This window comes from Falco naumanni, chromosome Z (genome assembly GCF_017639655.2).
Source record: "Falco naumanni isolate bFalNau1 chromosome Z, bFalNau1.pat, whole genome shotgun sequence".
In the NCBI taxonomy this organism is placed as follows: domain Eukaryota; kingdom Metazoa; phylum Chordata; class Aves; order Falconiformes; family Falconidae; genus Falco; species Falco naumanni.
Window position 1 is genome coordinate 77,316,753 of NC_054080.1, and position 25,465 is coordinate 77,342,217.

General features: G+C 45.0%; 1 protein-coding gene across 11 annotated transcripts in view; it reads right to left on the reverse strand.

The window, feature by feature from the left end:
* CELF4 (CUGBP Elav-like family member 4) overlaps positions 1 to 25,465 on the reverse strand; it is a 721,304-nt gene that overhangs the window by 105,621 nt on the left and 590,218 nt on the right. The gene's annotated exons all lie outside the window — the stretch shown is intronic.

The following is a 25,465-nucleotide window of genomic DNA, read 5'->3' on the forward strand; positions in this document are numbered from 1 at the left end:
GCACTGAAGTCTTCCAAATCAACTTTTTCTGATCAATCTTTGCAGTCAGCTTACAGTAACTGAAATGACAACATTGCTAGAACCATGATACAAGAGGAATATGGATAAAGTTAGAATATAAAAATGAAGTCCAAATGAAAAATAACAAGTTAACAGCCTTTGCAATACTAAGTAAGTTGCAGGGAAAAAAAATGTTTAACACAAGCTGTTTTAGATCAGGATATAAAGGAAGCCAAAGCCTGTAAATGGAAATTTGTTATTCATACCCACTCACAGACATATACCTACAAGTTTGGATGAGTTTTTTAATACATTTTTTAAGTTTATTAGAAATAAGCCCCATATTTTTATACATTGTTTTTCAAAACATAAAGTTAATTTATGTCTACTAATATATGAGATAGCTCAAGCAGATGGTATTTCATGTCCAAGCAGGACATGGTCTGCTAGTAGATAATTTTTCTTTTTTGAATGAGGAAGCTCAACATGTCCCGGCAATGTGCACTTGCAGCCCAGAAAACCAACCGTATCCTGGGCTGCATCAAAAAAACATGGCCAGCAGGTCGAGGGAGGTGGTTCTCCCCCTCTGCTCCGCTCTGGTGACACCCCACCTGGAGTGCTGCATTCAGCTCTGGGGTCCCCAGCATAAAAAGGACATGAACCTGTTGGAATGAGTCCAGAGGAGATGATCAGGGGGCTGGAGCACCTTTGCTATGAAGACGGGCTGAGGGAGCTGGGGTTGTTCAGCCTGGAGAAGAGAAGGCTCCGGGGACACCTTCTAGCAGCTCCCAGTACCTAAAGGGGACCTGCAAGACAGCTGGAGAGGGACTCCTGACAAGGGCATGTAGTGATAGGATAAAGGGGAATGGCTTTAAGCCGAAAGAGGGTAGATTTAGGTTAGATATAAGGAAGAAATTCTTTGCAGTGAGGGTGGTGAGGCACTGGAACAAGTTGCCCAGAGAAGCTGTGGAAGCCCCAGCCACCTTCAGGAGTGTTCAAGGCCATGTTTTATGAAGCTTTGAGCAAGCTGGTCTAATGGAAGGTGTCCTTGCTCATAGCAGGGTTGTTGGCACTACATGACCTTTAAGATCCCTTCCAAGCCAAACCATTCTATGATTCTATGAGTTATACTTGGACTTGGTGTTGGTATGGGGATATTCAGTCCAGAATGAAACACCTTCAGAAAATGTTGGTGAAAACAGACTAAATTAATGACTGCTGAGTTGGCAGAAGGACCTCAGAGGGCACAGAGTGATGCCTCTAGATCAGGTTTATGTTCAGAGACCGATAGCATTACACAAATAAAAAAAGAAATTTACATAGTTTACATTGTGTATGTAAACAGGCCATTTGCACATGATTCATAAATGTCTTATCATTCATTAAGGGCTATGTAAATGTGTGAACCAATGATTTTTTCAGAGCAGTTTACAGAGCAGAAGTAACTAATTTGAATAAATATATCTAAATAAATAAATAAATAGTTTGATTTTTTAATTTATTTAGTTATAATGCACACGTTAACCTAAAGCTGAACAAAACATTGGTTTGTAACAACCCTTTTCTAGCTGACTAATTGGGCGATTTATGTCACTTTTGTTCACCGAGAAATCGCTCGTGTAGGCAATCTGTTCTGCTTCAACCTGTGTTTGATCAAAATTCCCCTCTCCAAGATGCACCTGCAAATTGGCAAATTACTTTATAGCCTTGGATGAGGATAATTTTTCATGCAGTGGATATCAAGAGAGGATATTAAAAGCTTTCAATCCTGTAGTCAGGTTATCCATGTAAACGAAAAGTGTACTGCCCACAGAAAGCGAGGAGTTATGTTGCCTACAGTTAGGCTGTTGAAATGGTAGGAAAAACAGGTTATGAAGGGTACATGTGCATTTCTGATAGGAGAGAGAAACAGCGCTAGCTTTCTGATAGCATGTTAAAGCAAGAAATATGCCTACTTTATGTTGGAAATGTTTAACAAAGGGGCTTCTCAAGGTCTTTGCTGGCAACACAACGTTCAGGCTTTGATGATGCACAAAGCCCTAACTAACACAGTGCAGATTCTTTTCACCTCAAAATAAGGTACTTTGGATGTCTGACAGGTCTGTTTTCTTGATGGCCAGACTGACCCACAAAAGAGACTCTCCGAGGTGGGGTATAAGCCTTAGAGAGGCAGCTACTGAAGTTGAGCTTGTGCTCTGTGGGGCATCTCTCAGTCTTGGCTAGACAAAGCCTTGGAGAAAAAGTCCAGTCCAAATTCCAGTGGTAGTCCAGATATTGGAGGAAAACCCACCCACCAAATGACACCAGCTGTCCTGGAAGATGGGAGATATTTTAGGAATGGGGCAGAGTGAGGTAATGAACTGGGAACAGCACTGGCAAAAGGCTTTGCCTGGAAAGTTTGTGTCTAGTAAATACTTCCAGCATGGAGGAAGCATCTGTTATATTGTACTTTATATGGTTTCTGCTGTTTCAAACAAGCTGCATCAGCAAAAGCACTTCTATAGCTATGTAACTGTATTTTCACCAGGCTTTTTGCTAATATAAATGTACCACTAAAAAAAAAAAAATCACATCCCTCCTCTGTCAGCAAAACTCTCTAGTGTGGAACTGGCCTGAAACTGCCTTGTCTGGTTTAGTTTATGCAAAGCTAAAACCAGGTGTTTTAGGAACCACTTAATTTTATATTCTGTTTTATTTGATTTTAATCTTTTTTTTTTTTCGTTCCCTTTTCTACATCTCTGCAGGACGCTAGGAATGGTGATGCCTGTCCGCAGAGCTGGCTGGCAGAAGATGCAGTGCTTTGGTGAGCTGCCCATGAAGTGGCCATCAGACCAGCAGGGACAGGCTCGGCTAAGGGTGAGGACTACCTCCCCCAGGGGCTTCTGGTCCAGCTGCTCCAGAGGACATGGCATGAAGGGGTCCCCAGGGCCAACCAGGGCTCAGCACTGCCTGGACATCACCTCCAGCTCCCTCTCCAAACCAGTGCCCAGTCTCTCTCCTGAAAAACTGCCTTGGGTTGTCAGGGGAACCATTTGTCACATCTGCCATTTCAGAAATCCTCACAATCACACACTTGGCTGATAAAAAATGAGTCAGTTTAACAAGATTTTTTTCTCTGAGAGGTGCTTCTAACAAAGTGCTGCATTTACCTTTCACGTCCCAGCCCTGCCAGGGAGCTCAGCAGCATCTTTAAACACCACCCCTCACAGATCTAGGGTGGGAAAAGAGAGGGCAGGGTCCAACAGCTGGGACCATTCAGCATGTTCCAGGTCTTGGCTAATCAGTTTATCCTCTAATGGGCTTATATGAGCCCATTACACCCCAAGTGTCCCCATATGCTGCTCTTCCAAGTCCCAAACAAAAAGCTGTCATGCCATGCACCAGGGCAACTACTTTGCTCTAAACAAGGCCATGAGACTACCAGGAGAAAATGAAGACAGGATGTGCTGGTGTCAGTGGGACATGTCTGAGCGCGTATGTATGCCAAGATGCTTCCCACCAGACTTTTCCAGTGTCCTTGAATGAGAATGGACAGTAGTATCTTGCTGTTCCATCTCTCAGGCCACTCTGCATCCTACAGAAACCAAACATTTAGGCTGCACACAAACCTGGAGCAATCCCCAGATCAAGCTGTCCCAGCGCTCTGCCTGTCTGCAGGGTGCAGGGTCCATCCCTACCACCCATGGTCCACCCATAACACCTCACTGAGTCCCATGATTCCTTCTCTTTCAGTGATATACTATGCCAACTCTATGCATCGCAGGACCCACATCTGAAATTCAGAACACTGGGCAGACTCAGTCCCCTGTGACCTCCTTGCCAAGCTTGATGCTGTCATCCTCATTTAAGATTGTGGGACTGAGGGGTAAAGAAACCTTCAGATCAGGCCCCCTGAGAACTGGGAGCTGGGGCAAAATGAACACACAGCCAAGGAGAACAGAAATACCCCTGTCCAAGGGCAGAAGAGAGGGACAAAACAGGGCTGGGCATGAGCCCATGATCTGGGATATCCCCAACTGGAGCTGTGGGCATCACTGTATGCTCCAGCCTAAGTGGCCAATGGCCATGGAAGAAGGAATGGTACCTCACAGTACCATCTTGTCTTACACAAAAGGAGCCATGAGGAGCAGCCTTTATCTCCTCCCTATGAGGGAAATCAAGTCAGTGAGCTACTTAGCATGTCTGAGAACATATATGATGAAAATCTATACTGTGCAGCTTCCACAAGGGCACACATGGCCTTGCATCAAGTATTTATGCACATATGAGCATAGGCCATAGAAACAAACACAGAATGATTTGGGTTGGAAGGGACTTGAAAGATCATGTAGTTCCAACAACCCTGCTATGAGCAAGGACACCTTCCATTAGACCAGCTTGCTCAAAGCTTCATAAAACATGGCCTTGAACACTCCTGAGGGTGGCTGGGGCTTCCACAGTTTCTCTGGGCAACTTGTTCCAGTGCCTCACCACCCTCACTGCAAAGAATTTCTTCCTAATATCTAATCTAAATCTACCCTCTTTCGGCTTAAAGCCATTCCCCTTTATCCTATCACTACACGCCCTTGTCAGGAGTCCCTCTCCAGCTGTCTTGCAGGTCCCCTTTAGGTACTGGGAGCTGCTAGAAGGTGTCCCCGGAGCCTTCTCTTCTCCAGGCTGAACAACCCCAGCTCCCTCAGCCCATCTTCATAGCAAAGGTGCTCCAGCCCTCTGATCATCTCCTCTGGACTCATTCCAACAGGTTCATGTCCTTTTTATGCTGGGGACCCAAGAGCTGAATGCAGCACTCCAGGTGGGGTGTCACCAGAGCGGAGCAGAGGGGGAGAACCACCTCCCTCGACCTGCTGGCCATGTTTTTTTGATGCAGCCCAGGATATGGTTGGTTTTCTGGGTTGCAAGTGCACATTGCCGGGACATGTTGAGCTTCTCATGCATTAACAAGTCTTTCTCTTCAGGGTTGCTTTTAATCCATTCTCCTCCCAACCTGTATTGATGCTTGGGATTGTCCTGACCTACATGCAGGACCTTGCACTTGGCCTTGTTGAACTGAGCATCTCCCTTTTGCTTTTTTCAAGAAAGGCCTGTCCAAGTTTCTGTCTATTACATGCACTAAAGGATAGTTTTTGTTTCTGTCTCACACCTATATATCACATGTTGGTGAAGAAACCTTACTAACCTCTCTGTAGAGGCAACCCTTAACAGCAGCAGCCTGAGCAGTGACAGTGCCCTGCAGCATGGGGGCTGGATGTGGTGTCCATGTAATCCTCTTCTCCCCACGTTTTTGTTTTCCCTTACTAGTGCTCACCCCATTATCAGTCTTTCCTTATAGCCTGAGTCCACCATGCTTGTTTGGTCCATGGAAATAACCATGGCTAGCAGATTCTCTGGTGTGATGCCCAGGAGAGCCAGGGAGTTTTTTGCTGGTGCACCATGAGGCCCTTCCCATGAGAAACCTGAGGCACACTGATAATACTGAAATTAAGTTTATCTCAAGTCTACACCATTTTGCCATAAACAAACCACAGCAATAACAGGAGCCAGCACCCCCTGTTCCTCCCAGGAGGACAGGTAGGGAGAGAAAGGCCACAGCAATAGCAAACCAGAGCTCTCAGGGATGTCCCCTTGGTGACATTTCCAACATCACCATGAAACCAGGCTTCCCTTTTCTTGACCGCTCTGCCAGCGACAGAGGCTTGTGCCCATCAGGAATAGTGGGCTGCGAGGCACAGTGGTGAAGAAATGTAACCTGTCAGATGAGTACACAGCATCTGCAAATCTCCCCAGCTGTGTTTATATGAAGCTTCAGCACCTTCCCTAGTGCAAATAGGGGTTAAATTATTCCCTGTTCTATTTGTATTTAAATGTTATTTCTCTATGATAAGCGTAAGGCAGAGGTGTCAGATGGGCCGGGGCGAAGGAGGCGGCATGCATGAAAGGTGAAATAATAGAGCGTTGCAAACCAAGTGCTGAGAGGAGATGGGAAGGGGGGGACATGTGAGTGTGGGGGAGAAGGGGGAGGACGGGCACTAATTAAAGAGACAGAAGGGACAATGAGATGCAGGATATTTGACCCTCTGTGGAGCAAGAGGACAAGAACAAGAATCACAGCAATTGCGGAGGGACTGGGGGAAAATTAGGGTCACTCACAGAGAGACACGACACAGGTTTGTGTTTATCCAGCTAGCTCTTGCTAATGTATGTGTGTGCGTGGGGGTACATTTAGATAACAGTATATAAATACACTTGTGTTCTCATATTCCTCATGCAAAACAAAGAGGTTGAATCCTTGTATCAGGAAAGCATAAGCCAGCTTTACCATCTAGAACATTGCATTCAAGGCTTTGGAAATAAAGAGGACGGATCTACCACCTTTGTGGCCCAGGCTAATCAAGAGGGTGAACCAGAAGGTCACGACGGTCCCTTCTAGCCACAAAACCCCTTATTCTAAAAGCTGTGAGACTCCCTATTTCATCCTGAGTTCCCTGCCAGGGCATCACACACAGATACTGTGTGTGCTTCTTTGTGCAAGAATAAAACTGGCGTTTGCATATTTCTGTGTGGGAACAAGCATCTTCTCTACGCACATGGTATTCACCACAGCAGCTCTCTGATGTTATTTGATGCCTTTGGCTTTTTAAGCATTAGGACCAGGTTGCTGCATGGCTTTATTTCAGAAACCAGATGCTAATTAATTCCATTATTTGTACAGCTAATAATTATTTGTCCCTGCTGCTATTCCCCTCCTCCTCAAACACTGCTTGCACACACAGTGAGGGATCAGCGGTAAAGCCTCAGTCCAGGCACTGGGAAGGCCTTTAAGCTTCTCTCCTTGGCACCGTGACAGAACAAACGAGCAGCCTAGAGAAGTTCTCTGTGCAGTTGAGGGTAAGAAGAAAATGCTGGTGCACCGGAACAAGTGGCACATCTACCAGAGAGGCTGCCAGAGGCAGAGTGGATCTTCCTTGCCTGCTGTCCTGACTGGTCATTGCTTGAGAGGGGAGAGGAGGTGGCATTGATGCTGTCCATCACAGAATCATACAGAATCATTGAACAGTTTGAGTTGGAAGACACCTTTAATGGTCATCTAGTCCAACCCCCCAGCAATGAGTAGGGCCATCTTCAACTAGGTGAGGCTGCTGAGAGCCCCATCCAACCTGACATTGCATGTTTCCAGGGATGGAGCATCTCCCACCTCTCCAGGCAACCAGTTGCAGCATTTTACCACCCTCACAATAAAGAATGTCTTCCTTATATCTAGTCTGAATCTACACACTTTTAGTTTAAAACCATTACCCCTTTTCCTATCATAACAGGCTCTACTAAAAAGTCTGTCCCTTAAAGTCTTATCTTTCTTATAAGCCCCTTTTAAGTATTGAAAGGCCACCGTAAGGTCTTCCTAGAACCTTCTCTTCTCCAGGCTGAACAATTCCAACTCTCTTAGCCTGTCTTCATAGGAGAGGTGCTCCAACACAAAACCTTGTATTTTGTGGCCCTCCTCTGGATTTGTTCCGACAGGTCCATGTCTTCCTTGTGCTGCAGAGCTGGATGCAGCACTGCAGGTGGGGTCTCACGAGAGCAGAGCGGGAGAATCACCTCCCTCACCCTGCTGGCCACGCTTCTTTTAATGCAGCCCAGAATATGGTTGGCTTTCTGGGCTGCAAGCGCACTTTGCTGGATCATGTCCAACTTTTCATTCACCAGTACCCCCAAACCATGCAGTGGGATCAGGAGTCTGCCAGAGTCACAGGGATGGAAAAGAGATATAAACCTGTTTTTTGGGGGGGAGAGTCATGGACAAGGTATCCTCCTCTGGCCAAAGAAGAAAGGAGGAGCTATGGAGCAGAGGGGTGAGTTGCAGGTGCCCTGAACATCACAAAAGTTTGGGTTAGGCCCTAAGCTCAAAGCTACAAACTCAAACTGGCTTTGCTCTCCAGCCAGAGTGCCCTGCTGCTCCCCTCAACCCGTGCTAATCAGGTGGATCAATAGGCTAAAAGCAGGGCATTTCCTGGGGCCGGGGCTGCACACTTCTATTGCCATTTTCACAGCAGTCCTACAGCTCTGTGATGATGATTACAGCCCTTTCCACAGGGGAAGCGATTACGAATTCTGTTGTAGCTAATTGTAAATTAGCTAATTATCTTCTCCATGGTACCTTGCTGGAAAATACATGAACCTTGTAAAATGGAAGTGTTTCAAAAATTAGGACGGGGGAAAAAAAACATCAGCAACCAAACACCCAACCCACTCTGGGAACAATGGAAACCTACCACTACTTACTTGCAAACAATAACAACCAAACCCTCCTTCCACCTGCATGGGCTTCTATTTCCCTGCTTTTCACTCCTCCTCCCCATGTCAAACAACACCCACAAGGGGCTAATTCTATTGTAGGTTTTAAAATGTTTGCTGAGTTCACCTGTTCCTTGCAGCTGGGTGTTGTGGGGCATCCCTAATCACATCTTAGTAGGAGTGATTTCTTTGTGCTGATCGCTTCCCTTCCTCCCTCCCTGGTTTGGTTTTACTTAACAGATTCCTAATATCCCATACGTTAGCAGATATGATTGCACAGCTGCCGGTCTCTGACTGCTGAAGACAGAGGCTTTGAGACACCCGGGCTAGAGAGAGTAACAGCTAATCTGAACAGCTGTGTGATGGGGACAAGCGTAAATGAATATAAGCCCAGGTGTGGGAGCATAATTCTCCTGCACAAAGAAGAAATCTTCATCCCACAGGTGTGTTACTCTCCACTGTTGCTGCTGAAAACTTAGTTTGAAGGATTTCTTGTATTTAATTGCTTGGCTGCACTCTGAGCCTCGACTTGGACATGGATCCTGTATGCAGAGAGAAAGAACAGCTGTATGAGAGACAGTGGGTCTGTCTGACTCAGTGTGCTGCCTCTGGTAATAGTCAGTTGTGGATGTCTAGGAAAGAGTACAAGAACAGGGGAAGCAATTTTGTTAATCCCCCCAAATATTGTCATGGAATCTAGGGTTCTGCCGTTGAGGGACTTCTGGAGCCTGCACTGTTTATTTTAATATGTAACAGGTTTTAAAGTCTCCTTCTTTCATATAATTGTTTAGAGCGCTTTTGAACCCATGTAAACTGTGAGCATCCACCACATCCTCCAGCAAGATGTTCTGCAGCTTAGTTATGCGTTGAGTTAGGAACCTCCCCCTTTTGTTTATTTTGAACATGCCACAAACTATTTTCAATAGACAGGCCCTAGATCTTATTTTGGAAAAGAATGAAATCACTCTTGATCACAGAATCATAGAATATCTCGCATTGGAAGGGACCCATAAGGATCATTTAGTCCAACTCCCTGTTCCTCACAGGATTATGTAAAAATAAACCATGTGACTAAGAGCATCCTTCAGACACTCCTTGAACTCTGACAGGCTTGGTGCCATCACCATTTCCCTGGGGACCCTGTTCCAGGGACATGTAAGAGCGGAGCCATGAGGATGTGCAAGAGCTTGGCCGAAGCTCCTGTCTGTACATTTCAGATTGGTATTTGGGACTCATGGGTCTCACCTCAAGCCATGCTCTGGATGTTGTGAAAGTCAAAATCACTTTTCCCTTAAACTGATCTATTATTCCTGGTACCAGAGAAAGGGTTCACCATGTAGTCACTGTTACTGAATACTTATAATACTTCTCGGCCAAGAACAGCTGCTTCGTTGGAAATATGGGCTACATAAACTACCCAGTGCAAAAAGCAGCCTCAGTTTCCCCATCTGCAAAAGAATAATTGGTACTTACACCAGGCAAAATTGGGCGTTACTGAAGCTGCTCAGTGTTTGCCACATGCCAGGAATACAGGTAGCTCAAGCAGTAGTAATGGAAGACATCTGGCAGGCAGGTGGTCAGACCTATGGATGAAGCCTTTAATGGTTTCTATCACATTTAAGTGACTGGAGCTTCCCCAACTCCTTTTTCATGCAAAAGGAGTTTGTGGTGGGGGTAAGTCATGACAGGGTTTAGTTCTGAACAGAAAGCCCTGCTTTTGCAAATGACAGTGACTGTGGACCTTGGAGTTGTTGTTCAGGGAGACATTTTCATGTCCTGAAGTGGTGTGGTCCCTGGAGACAATGCTGCAGTGATCTAGGTGCATGAGTCCAAGAGAACACAGATGTTGGATGCTATTGGTTCTATGAGCAACTGGAAAGAAATCAAACATGTTGCCAACTGGTGAACCCGAAGTCTAAGGTAATATTTTAAATTCAAATGTGTCTTGCCCTATTCTCTGCTTTTGGGTTCCTCTTCCATACTACAGCCCTATCCTCCTGCGCAGAGAGACCTGCTTGACAGGGAACTGGAATAGGCCCTCAGTCTGCATCAGCTGCTAAACCATGTCCAGAAATGGTTTGGGACAGCAAGCATATGAGCACAGTTGATGAAGTGCAGAGCTAGGTCAAAAAGTGGAAAAAGTTGTTGGAGATGTTTCAGACTAGGAGGATGAGTGCTCTTTGGGCTTGGGTGGCCTGTGCTCCTATGGCAAGACCTGCTGTCTACCTGCACTGAAGTGAAATCAAACTGTAAACGTACAGCCTCATCTACACAGTTCAGACAAAAGCACGCTCAGGCTTCTTCTATGCAGAGAGGTTATGGACAAAACTTGGACAGCAGGCCAAGCAAACCCTGCCATGAAGGCATAGCCTAAACAATTCTTTTAACAGCAGACTCTTCTTGTACAGCTGAAAATATTATAACCCCAAGACAAATATCTTGAGTTCTGACTTGCTGAACTGTGCCATCACAACTGTCCATTGCCAAGAGATGCTATTCCCTGTGCAGATCTTAAATGACAGGTTTTACGGGTTTGATACTGAGCTGGGAAAACAACTCACAACAACCCGCTTTACTAGTAGCCCTTGTGTAAGGAAAGCTGGTGGTGAGAGCAGTCTAAAACCTTGTGTCATGCAAAGCACAAAGACTCTGGCTGTTTTGTGCCTGGCAGATCATAATTCTTTGAAGTTTATTCATTATCTGAAACACCCAAATGGTATATTTCTGAGAACGATTCATGGGGCGATGCTTTTTAGGAAGACTCAGGAGTCAAAATCTGATCTTTCTAATTTCAACACATTACCCAAACACCCACTTTCTTTTCACCATCCCTCCATAATATGAAGGATATCTGAATTAAAATCAGCCTTTCAATCATTAAAACAACAACAACAACAACAACAACAACAACAAAAAGATGATGCCTCTTTCCCTAGTATTGGCAGCCTCTGCTTACAGTTACCATGTCCTGGGAACACCACCAGAAATGTTCATGGGAGAAAAGTACCTAAGGAGACTCAGCATCTAAGTGTGGAGGTGTGCAGCTGTGCTGTAACTAAACTTTGTAGGGTTTTTCATGGCTGTTTGGGCTTCTTTCTCGTGCAGATCTACTGATGTCTCCCTGACCCAGCTTGATGGATTTCCTGAAGAAGAAGGAGGCAAAGGAGAAACCTGTCTTGTACTGCACTATCAAATGATATCTCAAATAAACACTTATTCAGGTTTTTACACTTATCTTTCAGAGGAAGCTCAGATTTGAATACAACTCCTACAGCCTTTGGTTCTGGGGAATTTAACACATCTTAATTTCTATGTGTAACATCCCCTTTTCACTCTGTGGCCAAACAAGGCTGAGCCTGAAGGGCTGATTGGTTTTCACGCTCATTCAGAGCAGAGCTTAGAAGCTTCTTGATGAACTCCGCAGGGTCAGTGATGTCAAGTCTGGTATGTCAGGAAAATAAGTTTCAGTTCCTAAACTCATCTCACTGGTGACCTTTTGGGGCTTTGAAACCCTTTCCAGAAGCCTAGAAGGCCAGGACATTAATCCGTGGTACCACTCCAGCCTTGAGCACCGAAGACTATTGAAACAGCAAAGACATGGGCAGGAAGGGAGGTGGGAAGGACATATTTTCTCTTGCAGGAGCTCAGACGACATTTCAGATCAAATTAAACTTCAGTTTTTAAAGACTTCAGTGGAGGTAATTGAAACACTTCCTCACAATTGCCTGAACCTAAGTGTTATCTCTCTTTTCCTCTGTATATCATCCCTTTTCCCCCAAGCCTGAGACAGCCCTGCACGGCCACAGCCTCCTTAATATTAAAGACAGTGATTAAATGGGATTCGCCAAAAGACAAAGGGCTGAAAACCTGCCAATTGTTAATCCCTCTTTCGCTGTGCTTAAAAATTCCATTTCCTTCATTTGAGGGAAGGGGCGGGGGGGGGGGGGGGGGGGAGGGGGGGGGGGAGAGAAAAGAGAATTATACGCCTATGTCTAATTTAAATTCTGGCGTCGCGGGTCCTGTTCCCTTCTCCCTCTCTTGACGTCTGAATATATTCCTTTATTACCATTATTACAGCTTTCTGATTGCATTAAAATTCATCCACACGCTTCTCTCCACATTCCACTTTTCTTTTGCCAGTTTTTTTGCTAATTCCCTTTTTCTCTCCCCCCTTCCTTCCCCACTTTCAAATTATACAGAATGTCATTAAAGATCTCCACAAAATGCCTCAGCTCCCTTCTTTCTTGCTTTTATAAACTTCCTGGCTTTCCTCTTCTCCATTCCCTCGTCTACAAACAAAGAAAATGAAGGAGAGGAGAAAGAATACAATAATAATAAAGGAATCCAAGCAGCATGTCTCATAGGTCTCAATAACACCTTTCCTACATCATACAGCTCCAGGCCTAATGCTCACTTCAGTTATGAAGCTGTATTTCACACAGAAGTTTTGTTTATTATTTGTTTGATGCTTGTACCTGGAATCCTCAGTTAATATCAAAAGTGTGCCAGGCTGTGTATGTAAGCGTGGAAAGAGACAGTCCTGCCTGTGACTGTAAGCAGAAAAATCATGAGGTTGGATATAGAAATATAATTTCATCCTGCTTTACAGAGCAAGTGCTGAAATTCTGCAAGGATTTACCTATGGGTGTGAGCAGTGGAGCTGGGCACACAGCACGTATGGCCAGTTGCAGGTGATTAGTTGAAGATCTGAACTTAAACGGGATCCACACGTTTAATACTTCAGACATCCCGCTGACTGCAGGGAGACCTTAAAAGTGACATTTTTTTCCCTGCAAGGCATATCACCTAAATACAAGGTAGCCCTTTGCTTAAACCAGTCCCACTTTATCTAGGTGGAAGTCTCGGTCTGGGGATTTTATAGATAGAAATGATGGTGAGAACTGGACTCTCTCATATATGGACTGCCATCTGCTTTATAGGTGTTTAAACTAAAAGGTGGGGGCACGACACAGTCAGTGTGATGAGGCTGGGGTGACTGATCCCTCTAAGCTGTCCTTCTGACTTTCCTAGCCCAGCTAGGAGGAAGAACTCGCTGTTGTGCAACTTCCATTCATTCTTGCCAGTTCTTCCCAGGGTGCTTAAGTAGGCTTTTTGTCGGTGTGTTATTATTAATTATTATTGTTGTTGTTGTTGTTGCTGTCACCCTCAACTACATTGATATAATGAAATGACTGAAATTGGGTGAAAAATGGAATATTCTTTCTGTGGGAAATACTGATGCCTCAAAAATGTGCTTCCGCTTTGGAGAGGCCAAGGTTCTTATGAAATGGAAATTCTTCAGTTATGAAATGTTACAGGGTATTGTCTCAGAGGAATAAAAAAAATTTGTCTTCATGAAATATATAAAGCACAATGGCTGTGGTTTTAAGCCAGACAAAAGAGTACATTTTCACACACTATATGAATAAAGGAAAGATGCTTCTGCCATAGGAAGTTGCTGAACGCAAAAGTCATAAATTAGCTCAAAAGATAATAAGACAAATTAGTGGTGGTTGTGTCCACTCTCTGCTATTAAACATGAATATCCAGATGCAAAATCTATCTTAGTCACTAAACCTCTCTCTGCTGGAAACTGGAAGATATTTAGGGAAGGGTCACTCTTTATAAAAGCCCTGTTCTTACTCTTTCTGATGGGCACTGCTGGAGCAGAGGATGCTGGACTAGACAAACCTTTGGTCTAACCCAAAACGGAAGCTCTTATGTTCTTAGTGGTTTAATACAATACAGACTTGAAACAAAATTAATCAAAAAGATCCTGTTAAAATGACAGGTTTGTACCTCCTGAAATGAAAACTCGATGCATTAATTTTAAAAAAATGTCCCCTGGCAAAAATCTCATTGAAATGGACCTATTCCAAGGTAACACTTTGCCTTTTACAAAACTACATGTTCGGCTGGATAACTGTTCCTTTGAAATGCTTTGGCCAGCTCAACAAATGACCCAGGAAATGAATGGGTTTGCTTCAGGGTGCCGCCTGGCAGGATCTGGCTTGACTTATTCACATGCTCATTTAGACCGTTACCGTAAGGTGCGTATGCGAAGGAACATTATATTCTAGTGATGCTACATCAGTGCTTGAAATAAACATTGAGGATTCAGGGTTAGAGCTGAAGCTTATTGAAGTTAATGAAAAAGAGTGCGACAGAGCCTTGCAGGCTTTGGATCAGACCCTCGACTTGCTGAACTGGTGCTCAGTATGTCCTTACTGCTGGGTATTGCAGATTCTCCCTGATGCAGAACAGTATGACACCCATGCCAGGGGAGGTCTGGTGAGAATGGAGCAAAAGGACAGCAGGATTTGAATGATGCCGATCACACCTTTTGTGTGCCAGGGTTTCGGTGTCTGTATGCACTTTACGGACTCAGTCTCATTCCTTAGCCTCCTTTCACCACTCTGTTGCAATAAGGAAAAGAAAAGCACACCCCTATGAAATCTGGAGCACAGGCAAAGCTCATCCTTCCCATGAGTGGAAGACTTTCCTGCAAGCCTGACCCCAGGTTTTGAAACAGAAGTGCAGAGGAGTGAAGGAATGCAGGAGAACTGAAACCAGACATTGTGGCCTGAAATGCCAGGTGGCAATGACAGTGCGTGATACAAGGGTTGCAATAAGATTTATGACCAACACACTCACAAAAGAACTTTCCTCTAATGACAGCAATATTCAGCACACACTTGGCTGGAAGCAAGAACTGCTGGACCCAGGAAGAAGTTACTCAAGGACACGGGATGTCCCATGCCCTGGTCTGGAGCCCCCCAGGCACTTCATCTAGCTGGATTTGGGCTGGTTTCAAACTCAGAGGAGACCCATGCCAGCCAGCGCATTGAGCCAAAGATCTCTCCTCTCGCTGGGGAAAGTGAAACTCCTTTGATGTCACTTTGCATTCCCCTGTAAACATTTTATTGAAGATTATTTCTCCCACCCACATTCCCACCCCCCTCAACTCTCAGCTCTGACTGGCTTTAAATGCCACTGTCATTTCCATCCACTGACAGAGTTCTTTAACTGCCATGCCGAATGGCATCTGCTAAAACCAACTAATAGAGGGAAATGAGGTTAACCTTTAAGAATGGTGAAAACGAGCCAGGTGCTATGCCAGCAGTAAAGAATGGTTCATAACAGCCTCCTGCTGCAGAGGCAGTTTACTCTAGGCAGGCACTGGCATTGCTGGTAGGTCCACTTGCAGGAGGGTTTTGGGGGTGAACGTGGCCAGGAGAAGGCACAGGACTTCTCCACTCATGCAGTTTAGTAAGACCTTCCCTGACAGGCCTGTGGGCACAGTCCCAGGACTCTGACCTTGGCAGCTGCTGTCTGAGCTCACAGCCAATGTGCGTTGGTTGGAGTGGATATGCACAGCGTACTGGTGGCTTGCACCAGAAGAGCTTTTCTCCACTGTTTTCTTCCCTAGCTTGCAGGGAGATGGGAGTGCTCAGGGCCAAATCCTGCCTTGCCTGTCTCCTTGCTGAGTTTTTTACTTTCCACTGTTTTTTTTTATATCCTTCACAGCTCAGCCCAACATTACCTATTAACTCTTATTGACTGAATTAGGGCTCTGCTTCTGTAAAAGTGGTGTTGCTGTGTGGTCATGCACTCTCCAAAGGACTATCACTGTCCTTTTGTTTTCCTTCAGGCTTAATGAACTTGTCACCTTGCTCAAGAGTTAGATAAAAACCTGGCTGTAAACCACAATTTGATCCTATTTGTGCTCATATCTGAGACCCTGTACTGTGCATCTCATGGAGGGTGAAAAGGAACAGCTGGGGACCAGAGACCGTGCACTTCTATGTAAAGACCGCAAGACGAGGGGCATCTCTTAGTCTACACTGAAGATTAACAGTAGATGAGTCTTACAGAAGGGAACTCAATACCTTACCAGTTTGGGTAGCAGAAGGAAAGGCAGCACAATGCCGTGGTGGGAACAGGACAAATATTTGTTCAGTAATTTTCTATTGTCAGCACTCTGCTTCATCTAATTTTAATTAGAGGAGAGCGCGTGAAGGATGCCTATACTACTGACTATAATAACAACTGCCGCTACAGGACTGAATCTGTGTGAAGTAAAAGATGTTACTCCTCTCTTTTCAGTTAATTTTCTCCACTTGCTATTTAGATGCATCTCTGTTTTTACAGAAGTGGACTGAAGTTGATCCTTTGTCTTACCCCTAAACACTGCTGACTGTACTATTGTCTTTCCCTTGCCATGGTATATTATCCATGCCAAAAGTACTTGAAACAGAAGATTATACACCTGAACCAAATGATCAGTAAGCATATATCTGCAAAGCTTCCTGAAAGAAGGTCTTTAGTAGGTATAAATCAACAATACAGACATGCACCATGCAATGATAGAATTATTTCTCCCACCAACACAGCTATGGCCAGATCAGCAAATATAAAAAGCAGTTATCCTATTCCTATCCAAAGTTAGTACCTGGAGAAATTAATTCCCTGATTCAGAGTAAAATCCAAGTCTCAGAAAGGCAAATTTCCAGCTACTAGAGCTTCACTGTCCACATGGGAAAATGTAACCCTCAATAGGGTCTTTCCACCTCAGGTTTCATCACCACTAATAATGTTTTTTGGCTAACAATGCTTTCTGAGGTGTGTGGAGAAAGCAGGGCTGTGCAAGCCAGAACTGAACCTGGCTCCAGTCCCTATTACTGCAACAGTACTGTAACTGTGCTAAGGGGACTCATCTTTTCCCTTCATCGGTAGCCAGGACTCAGAGACACAGAGGGAAAGAGAGGGAGCGAAGGTGCTATTTTATAGCAAGCCTTTTCTGAGCTCGCAAGATCACTGTGCTGTTATTTCCCCCTTTTTCCCTCATTTCAGGCCTTTTTTAGTGTTTCATGTTTGGCCCTTGGCAGGCTGAGAGACATGCTGACAAGTTGTAACTCTCACTCGGCTTTGTGAGGGCTTTGTTCTCTGCATGCGTGGAACAGGCTCGCTTCCTCTTTCGAAATGTGACAGCGAGCGATAACTTTGACACAGAGAGCCAGCGCGTGGTCTCGGCACGCTCCACATGCTAAAGACCTTCTCCGGCGATCTGCAGCACCAGTCAGGAAGCAAAGATGGGCATTGTGTGGGGGAAAATACAGTAGTGATGACCCCTTCTTCCTCCCAAAACTCCTTTAACCCCAGGCTAGTCAGAGGCTCACGTGGTTTATTGTCAGAAAGGGATTTTCAGCGATGTGGTCTCTCCCCCTCCATACTGGAGGTGCCCACAGAGGTCTCCCATCTCTCAGGAGCCTCCCATCCCACAGCTGAGCTGCCATGCCTAAGCCATTCTGCTGCTGCCCTGCAGTTATGCCTATAAATTGTGTTTTGGCTAAAATATGTGTCCTGGTGAGGGGCCAAGTCTTACTATGAGGACAACAGGCAGAGCAACTGTCAGCACCATAGTTTGCTTTGATGTGCATCCTTTTGTGACAAGAGCCTGTCTCTGACTTCTCACTTTGATGTGTTTGGCATCATGTTCAAATAGGAAAAGTTTCAGAGAAAAGTTCAGCCTCTCTCCAGCTGATGAAAGTGCTCCTTTGTATATAGGCTTTTTTCCCCAGAAAAGATACTTCCTTAAAGACTTTGGAGCTCTCTCAGGTGAGGATGAGTACAACTCTTTAAGCCTGAGACTTGGAGGCATCCGTTTCATTTATACAGCTCTTTTCAAAATCTTTCACAGTTTTTAAAAGGTGAACACCAGTCTGGGATCAGTTTGCCAGAGTACTTCCCCCACCAACCCTACCTGCTAAAGATCATCTTTGTCCTCCAGTTTCCCTGTTTATACAGCAAGAGTTCCCATCAGATGGTTTTGCTCACCACCACGCTGGGAGCTAATGTTGACTTCCTCAGCCATGCTAACCACTTTTCTAGGTCATCACCTAGGTACTTCTCTACGTTCCTGTCTTATGAAATACAACGCCTCATTCTTTCGGCCTGTTTTTTAGCCTTATTCCTCCATGAGTCAGCTCAGGTTTGGTTCTGCAGAGACACGGACATAATACCTCAGCCAGCCAAAGCTCGTTCAGGGTGACCTAGGTGACTCAGATGACTCTGTATCAGAATCCTGTTCTTACAGATTTCCATTTTGTGTTCTTCACAGATTTTATCAGCTGGGATATTTAATTCCACATCATTCATGATAATGCTGACTAGCATCAGAGCCGGTACCAATTTGTGCAGAACCCTGCTACAAATACCCTCACTCTATCATGCTTTCTCTTTGACAACTACATTTTGAGATTTGTCCATTACCCGCTTCTTAATCCATTTAATGTCCGCCCTCTTGAACACTATACTCAGCAGGAACTACAAGGAAGTTCCAATTCTAGAGATCCAACCTTTGCAGCTCATGATAGCTTCTACTGATAAGGGAAACTCAATCAGTCAGTTTTGTGAAGGGGAAGATAGGATCTCGATGGCACATAGCCGCTCTCCTCTTGCCTCTGGCATTGTTCATTCTCACCAGCTTGAACAGCAGGCCTCCACCTCTGCTGCAGCACAGTTCTCTAACATTAACATTTCAAGAATATTGTATTTTCCTAAGTACAGGCCATATTCTCCAGATATTGCCACAGAAGCTGGGCATAGACCTTAGTTAATTCTATTGTTCACTGACTTCACTTATTTCAGCTTATTGCCAATGGCTGGGTTACACACAACTGGTATTTGCTATGCAAGTGTAGACATCATCTTTGCAAATCCAGTGACTCAACTATGGTAAGAAGGACCCTGTTCTTCTGTATTATAACCTTGCTATTATTATTATGCAGGACCCTGGGATGAAAAAACCTCTACAAACTAGTCCCACAGAAAGCGTGAGAGCTGGAGACACCAACAACCGAAGGAAAAAAACCCCACAATTCTGAAGAGTGTTTCATGCAAGGGAAAACACAGGATAGTTTGGTTTTTTTCCCCACCTCAACATCTTTTTCCTGGGAGCAGAAGTAATTGTATTAAATGCACTCAAAGATTTCCCTGCACAGTGAAGCAATGTAAGACAATAGGATTCTTATTCAGCTTCCCTGAACATTTCTCTGGGCTAGAAACAAAGCCCAGGTCCCAGTTGGGATGACATTTATTTAGCATATGTAATGTTAACCAAAAGAAAGTCAGGGAACATGCACTGAACCCTGCTTTGACTCCTCCACTGTTAACTATTGGCTTGCCCTGACTAATTCTTGGCCTGTTCCAGCAACTTTGTCCCAGTCTGAGGAAGATCTAGACCTGGGTGATATGGTGGTCCTTGATGTTGTAGGCAGCTACTGGCTCTGTCTTTCTTTTGGATAGATGCATGCACCTTGTTTGAGCGGAAGGTAGAACTCAGAGAACACAGGCTTGCAGGATTTGTTGCAGGCTTCCCTGAATTTTAACAAAAACACTGAAAGTTTGCCCATCAATAACCCACTCCTGAGTAGGATATAACAGTTTATCCCTAACTCCCTAGATAGTGGTCTTACATTCAGAGAAGGCCTTTATCTCCTTGCTTCTGCTATTAGATGTGAGATTAGTTCCAGGCAAATCTCTGTTTTGCTTTTTTCGTCTCCCCATCTGCAATCCAGAGGAATTTTGGCCTTGACTATTTTCATATCCAATTCTGAAAGAAAATGCCATCACAGTAATGATAGCAGGGCCATAATGTTGCTCTAACATACTCATTCAAAAGTTGCCCAAGTACCAGTAGCTGGTGGTGCTGGCCCTAATTCACATTTGGGGAAACTGAGGCACAGTGACATTACAGAGGAACATAGCCTGGAATAGGCTCCTGGAGTTGCGATTGCCTTGCATCACAACGCACCAGAAAGGATGGTCCTTTTCTCTGGGTATGGACTTTTCTACCGTGCTTTCAGAGCACTATTCCATAATCCTGACTCCAGGGAGCTCTGCACAGTCTGCTTACATTATATTAAAGCACAAGATTCGGAGCTCAGTTCACTCAGAAAATGCATGTGTATGTCTGTGTGTTTGCATATGGATGCGTGCAGTGTGTGGGTGTGATTCCCTAAATATGAGGCAAAGTGCCTATCACAGAGAATAGACCTTAAAAGGGGCTTCTGAGCTGTAAGTGAGAAACCAAAGCTGGGAAGAATAAAATAAAGCAAAAAGGCAACCTTCCCACCACGCCCAGCAGCTCAAATTAAAAAGCAATTGTGTGTGTAAGAAAAAGAAAGCTTTGGAACTACAGGGATAAATGACATTTGTTGTGAAATGCCTCCCCCACTCCTGTCCCCAAGTGATAAGGAAATGAGCTGGATGCCAGGGGAACTTCAGGTCAGATTCAGGCAACAGAAACATTTCCAGGTCAAGCTTCCTTTGATGTTAGTTTTAATTCTGCCATTAACTGGCATTGGGCAATGGTGCCACTGCCATTACCCTCCAACCCTATGTGTCCTCATAACCTGATGGAGATGTGGACAGGTACCCATGGGCAGGCAGCCCTTTCATACTTTCCCCTCCAGCAAATGCTAGCACCAAAGTACCACCCACCATTTGCTTTACATGAGGTCCAGGTGTGTGATGACATGTCCAACCCAAGAGCCTGGCACTGCTTTTCAGGGAGCAAACATGCCGGAGGGCTTGGGGAAGAGGAGAAACTACTCCTCCCCAGGAAAGCATGACACTGCCAGGACTCTTCACTGCTCTGGTTCACTTTATGGAGGAGCAGGGCGTCAGGCAGGGAGTGCTGCTCACTTCTGGGGATCTGAGGTAGCTGAGAGTTTTCCATCAATGCTAATACAGGTGGGAAAGACCCAACCAAAAAAGTGCACCAGCAAGAGTGGTGGGTCCCTAGCACGGGCAGAAGGAAACCAGCTGCAGTATATAAAATGCTAGACAGAATGTAAGAGGGTGTTTTTTCCTCATCTTTAGTGGAGTGGAGGTCACTGCCTCATCTCGATTCCCATCACCCAGTGAGTCCTCAGAAATCTCTGCATGGTGCCATGGCACTGAGCACTGCCTTGATGGTGCTGAAGGGCTGGCAGGACGGGGAATGCTGCTGCTGCTGATTTACTTTCTTGCTACTGTTTGGGTGAGCAGCAAGGTAGGAAAGGGGGGATGATTGAAAGGAGTGGGGAGGGAAGAAGAAAGGGGGAAGAAAAGATAATAAGAAAGCCCCCACTGCCCTCTGCCACTGTGCTGTTCACTAGAAGGCTCCCTACAGAATTACGCTGTCGTCTTGCAGGAAAGCATGTAATAACTGAAAATACAGTGTCAAAAGGAATTTTTCAGGCTTTGACAGCTCATAAATTACAGTTCGTTGACTTCTGCCTGGGTCTAGATTTAAATTAATAGGCAGGCAGATATATATTTCTTTTGCTCCTTTCTCCTGAGCAGTAGCAATTGTGGAAGTGACGCAGTTTCTCGCATCTCCCCTTTCCCTCCCTCTTTCCCTTTATAGGCAGTCTTGCCCCAGTGCAGATCAGCTCAACTCACTCCCAAACCTCAGGGTGTGGCAGAGTGGTCCTGATGCCGCCCCTCCCCCGCACGCAGGAAGGGAAAGAAAAGGCAAAGACATTCACGGTTCCCTGTAGAAAATAGTGTTTTACAAAATCTAGCCCTTTCAGAGGAGGTATTTGGCAGAAAACAGTCATAGGCAGTGAAGGTCAGAGATACTCAGGTAAGCTGGTGATGGCTGCAGCATCCGTAGTGAAAGCAAGCAGAAAAACCAGGCCTGCCTTCTAAGCAAATCAAAGTGAGATGATGTGGCCATCAATGAACAAACACGCATTGCTCTCTCCATGAAACTGTAGATGCTCACCTGTACTGGGAATAAAGGTGTGACTGGATGGATGGATAGATGGCTAGACAGTTGCGTACAATGGCAAACGGACTAGACACGTGATCATAGTTCCAGAAGGTAGTTGTATTGTTAAAGGGATTACATTCTTCCTGCCTGAAATCTCTTGTAGATGCTTCCATTTGGATGCAATGTTAGCCTGCATGGTAAATCTGCTGTTCTCAGCTGAACAGCTACCAGCATTTTGCTGATAGGATAGATGATCTTGCAAGATGGTAGTTTACACAACACTCGCAAGTCTCTGGTGAATAGGAATGCTCAGCACTGACCTGAGCACAGGTCTGGAGTTGTTTGGCAGTGCATTGAAGTGTGGTAGGTAGCAGAGGTGTTGGGGAAAACCTCTCATACATGTGTATGGTGATGCATTTATCAGTTTGGGGCAGGACAAGCCGGGGTCTGTCTGTGCTGTTGCTCTGCAGTTACGAGGAGCTCAGCCTTCACCGATGATGGCTGTGAGGTTCCTAGGAGAATGTGGATTTGGAACACAGGTAGTAAAATGCATCAAGTGCTTTGGGTTGTGGAGTTTGAAAAGGTCTCATGTGAAAAGGGGTTATTAATAGCATTAATGGTACCGGCTACAAGCTGTAGTCTGTGGCTGCCTAAGAAGCTAGGATGAATACTGGGCTGTTTGCTTGGCAGCTCCTGTGAGACAGAAGTACAGGACACGTTTGTTTTTGGGAGAGTGGCAATGACTCAGATCTGGGAGCTGAACATTTCCCTTGTTTGCCATAGTAACACAGTGAAACTGAGTGAAAAGTGCAGAGCCAGAAGGAACATGGGTCCTGTCTGCCCTTACGGAGGTACGCAAAGGAATGAGTGCAACAATCACACATTTGAATCATCTGAAAGATCTTTGCACTCTCACTACTGTCTGTGTTAATGCTGGCACTGAAGGGCGGTCATGTCCCTCTGAGAAAGCAGCTCCTTGTGAAGCACCGTGGCTGTGGATTGAGTCACCTCTTGGCTCAGCGGTCCCTGTGAATTACCCTTCATGGTGGGGCTGGGCGAGCTTAGAAGATAGGAATGAGAGTGAGGGGCTCACTCAAGCTGAGCATGGGAATGGCAGGAAAGCCAGCAGTCCCAGGTGTTTGCCCTGCAGGAAGGCTCGCATGCTGTGACAAGAGGATGTTTCTCATTACCCAGCTCCTCTATGAAACATCCAGCCACTGTGGCATTCAACAGGATCTCTGGGTGCTCCCAGTGCACTCTCTGGTGCAATAACTGCAATGACACGGGAGGTATGGAAACCCAATTTCAGCTCATCCAGCAGGCAAATAAGCTATTTAGTGCTTAAGGCTCTTCATTCTGTTGTTACCTAAACTCTGAGTTTGACTGTTTAGAGGGAGGTGCTGTTTGGGTATGCTGGTGTCTTGAATGGGTAAAGTGTTGGGCCTAGGTGCTTAAATCTATTGGCTATTTTGTGAAATTTTGTGAAAACCTGTCCTGAGAAAGACAGTTATTTGCAATGCATCATTCAAATGAGTGCTGAATGCACCAGCAATGGTGATCCTATCTTAGGGAGGTGGGAGGGCGGGTGATGGGTGTTATCCTTTGCATTTTAGACTACAATTTGTGTAGGGATGGATAACTATCAGCCCGACTCACAGACTCACATATACTTCTATCAACACTATTTCAATTGGAGTTACTAGAAAAAATGTGTAAAGGAGTTCCAAATAAGTAAAGGAATTCTTCAGCAGTTTCACAATCCCATTGCAGGACTTTTTCCATGGCTTCCAGACCACTACAGACCACAGCTAATAGATAACACTGCCAAAAAGACACACTAATGTCCAGCCTATGTCCTTTTGTCTTGATTTCAGCTTACAACTATTTCCCAGCAGCTCCTGCTCCTGGCCCCTCACTGGAACCATCTAATCTGTTATGCCCCTACAGCCTTCTGTGCCTTACTCTGATAAATACTTACTGCAATCCCCAGCTTTATGATTTGCAAAACAGCATTTTGCAGAGGACACAAAGGCAGATGTGCCAGAGAAATAAGGCAACCTTTCAATCCATTTATCAAAGTCCTTGAAGTTCCCATTTCAAGGAAACAATCAGAAACGGGGAGCATAAAAAATGAATACAAAATCCAGGGCATTTTAAATAAATGGAAAGGTTAACAGCAAAACTGACTCCCCTTGATCATAAGAAGAGAAAATCAGTCCTGAGACCTGTTGATCCTGATGGATCTTATTTATTAGGGAGAGCCAATTGAATGAAACTCTAGAAGAAAACCACAGAAATATAATGTTTATTCATTTCCTGTTTCTGTTTTCTTAATTGAATGTTTTACTTTGAAAAGTGCAAAAACAAATATGTGTCTGGTATGATGCTCTAGCCATGCGAGACCCATTTAATCACACTCAGTGGGTCAGAGCCTACACGAAGCTATGTGCTGTTGAGCTGTACCTGTCCTGTATTCCCCTGGCAAAGGCACCATCAGCTGGCACAGCTCGTTCTGACATTGCTAAAGACTGAGCGGCATGTATGAACACCCTCCCCCTCGCTTGGAAATGGCAACCACTAAGGCAATAGCTAGGCAGGAACTTCACAACTAGACTTGGGAGCTAAGAAGTCACAGCCGCTAATTTACTACTGCCCATTAGACTGTCTTCTGGCTAAGGAGAAGTTGTTTTCATGATAGTTGTCTGGCATAATTATTTTCAGGCGCAGAAACATTTAAATAATGAAGCTCAGAAGGCATGGTTTTTGAGCTGAGATCTCGTCTATCTAAGTGTTTACAGCACAAGTGTCATGATGATGTCTCAGCTCCAGGCTCATTGAACCAATGAGACCTTTAAGAGGTCATATCCTCGCATGTCTGTGAAATCTGTGAGGTTTTCTGCATCTCCTTCTAGAAAGTTTGATGCAGTCTCTTCTAAAGAAAGTGGTGCTGGACAATAGGACCGTAGGTCCCATCTTACGCTCATTAGTTGTTAAAGCTCTGCTAAAATGAGGCATGGATGGGGCAAGCCCTCTTCTGGAGTGGGAACTGCTTAAGTGTGAGGCAGAAAATAATTTCACCATAAGGGATCTGCAAAGGAACCTAAAGGGAATGTGGGCTATTTCAGGAACTGGTTGAGTACCAAAATCTCTCAGGCTGTCTGGGAAACCTCAGATGCTTTTTATTGTTGCTCTCATGTCATACTGATCACAGTCCCAGAGCTGAGTGCCACCACTTTTTTCCCTGGCTCCACTGATGATCTTCAGGAGTGCCACAGTCACTTAGAATCGTGTTTCCCTTTCTTTTTGTTTGGATTATCCTTCTCGTAATTTCCCTCGGTAGCCTGCACCATTAGCCTATCTTCTCTCCTTGGCGCCGATGTCTGAGGCCGCGAAGGCTGCACTCAGTTTCCTGCA